General features: G+C 46.7%; 1 protein-coding gene across 1 annotated transcript in view; it reads right to left on the bottom strand.

Moving 5' to 3' along the window:
* Positions 1-9: 9 nt before the first annotated feature.
* The window catches only part of FKBP6 (FKBP prolyl isomerase 6), a 43,740-nt gene continuing 41,386 nt past the window's right edge, over positions 10-2,363 (bottom strand). Inside the window, exon 9 of the mRNA XM_027861551.1 lies at positions 10-387. The gene's annotated coding sequence lies outside the window, so the exon portion shown is untranslated. The remainder of the gene's footprint in view (positions 388-2,363) is intronic.

Below are 2,363 nucleotides of genomic sequence, written 5' to 3'. Positions count from 1 at the left end.
GGACAGCACCTGGGAAAGCAGGCTGGGAACCATCCGGCCCACCCTGCTTCCTCAAACCCCACTCAAACAGAGGCATCCTTCAAGGGTGTTTAAAAAAAGACTCCACATTCCTGAGCATTCAGGCTGCCCAGCTCTGGCCTCCTTTGTACCAAGAGCTGGAAACTAGAGCAGCCACCAGGAATGTTCTCGGCCTGTTAAGCCCCGGGAGGAGTTTGGCGTGAAACCGTAGGTGCTTTGAGCTCAGAGAGACACGGGCATGGCCTCCTTCCTTCTCTGCCAGGGGCCGTGGAGCTCTTTTTGTCCCCCTCCGCCCCTGAAATGCCATCCTGGAGACAGTGCTGGTCCTCTGCCAACCCTCCAGGCTGGGCACAAGGAAGCCTGGACGTGCTGTGGGGGAGAAAGAGGGACAATCAGTGTAAGGTACAGACACATCCCATTTTACAATTGGGCAGACTCAAGTAGAGAGGAAAATATTGTTGGTTCTTAAATATAATTAGCACTTTACTCATTTACCTTATTCAGGCATTTTGGACCTCAAATACCTTAAACCAAAAGTCCCAGACTTTTTGTGCTAAGCCCTGACAGCGTCATGTCACTCCCCATTCCCTCTATGGTCAGACACAAACGCCTGTGTTGGGCATTCAAAGATTTTCACCACCTCAGCCTGGCCTACCACCATTCCAAGCCGAGGACACAGGGTGTCCCAAAAGTCTGAGTGCAGCCTCGCAGCTCTGAAGTGGACTCTCTATTGAGAACTCCAAGGTCCAGCCAAACTGGCTTTCTTCTGTCCCTCCTGTAAGACACGGCGTCTCCTCTCATCACAACTGCACTGTCCCAAGCCCAAAAGTCCTCCTGCCTCATCTTTGTCTCTAAGGGGCTTGCTTCCTTAAAAATCCAGCTGAAGAGGCCACTTCCCACACAAAGACTTTCCTGACAGAAGTACATGTAAAATAAAGGACCTTGAATTTATTTCATACAAACTCAGATGTACATTCTGCGTGGACATCTCCTTGTGTCTTCACAATGCCAGGGCTTCTCAGAGTAAGATACTGGAGTATATAATGGGTGCTTAATAAATGCTTGTTGGTGGGTAGACTTGGAAGTGTTGAGAACCTGAGTTCCAGCCCCAGCTGCAGCTCCCATGTCCTCTGTGCCTGCAGACCAGTCCTCTTCACCTCCTCTGTAACAGAAGGGGCTTGGCCTCCATGAGCCCTGAATCCTACAATGTTCCCCTTGGATGTGGAGAACAGAACTCCTGGTGATGGGCTGTTTCCTAGAAAGGCGGCTAATTAACAAACACCAGCAGTGAGCGTGGCATAGAGGACAGAGTCAGCTCTTGTCCCCGGAGTCAGTCCAGGAGACCTGGGTCCGAGCCTCACGTCAGAGACATAAGAACACGATATTCCCTATATACCTCATGTGAATGAAGGCGGGGCCTTACACAAACCTGGGAGCCTGGGAGCATGGCACGGAGGACCCCATCACACTTCAGGCCAATGAGTCCCCCATTTCTTGCTCTCTGAAAGAGCCCGACAGAAAACATTCAGCTCAATCCAGCAAATATTGGTTTAGCTGCTAAACCAATGTGAGAGAGACAGTGCCAGGTTCTGAGATTAAAAACTGCATTATCAAGGCTAATAGTACTATGGCTGACATACATTATGTATTTTATATTACGTGGCCCATTTCTATGTGAAAAACATCTTGGTTTCAAACAGCTGGCTTACAACACTTTTTTTTTTTTTGCACATCCATTCAATTTTTATTATATAACCACCTATTTGGAGTTGGGGTAAAAGCTATTCATGGCAGATAGGGAAGATATGGGACCAGGACAAAAATCACAGTGTGTACCCTTGTCCCAGATAGCTAGGTGGTACACTGAGATAGAGTGCTAGCCAGGCCTCCAGTCAGAAAGACCTGAGTTCAAATGTGGCCTCAGATACTTACTGGCTGTGTGATCCTAGTCAAGTCACCTAACCCTGCTTGCCTCAAGTTTCCTCATCTGTCAAATGAGCTGGAGAAGGAAATGGCAAACCACTCCACTATCTCTGCCAAGAAAACCCCAAATGGGGTCACAAAGAATTGGACATAACTGAAAAGATCAAATAACAACACTTTCCTCCCGTATGTCACACTTTCATATAGATGAAATCAGTTAAAAAAATTATCAGTAGCGTTCATTAGGGGAAAATTGACAGGAAAGGAGTTAGAGACAAGTAGAGTAGAGTCCATACTGTTTTTTGTTTTTAAGTGAGAAGGATGTAGATGCTTCAAGTCATGGACTAGAAAGCTTGACTTCTGTCCTGGCAGAATTCTAGAGCAGTCTTTTTTTTTTTTTTTTTTTTTTTTTTTTTTTTTTT

Source organism: Vombatus ursinus, unplaced genomic scaffold (genome assembly GCF_900497805.2).
Source record: "Vombatus ursinus unplaced genomic scaffold, bare-nosed wombat genome assembly UNPS02014768.1, whole genome shotgun sequence".
NCBI classification, from domain to species: Eukaryota; Metazoa; Chordata; class Mammalia; order Diprotodontia; family Vombatidae; genus Vombatus; species Vombatus ursinus.
This window is presented reverse-complemented; position numbering and strand designations above follow the sequence as displayed.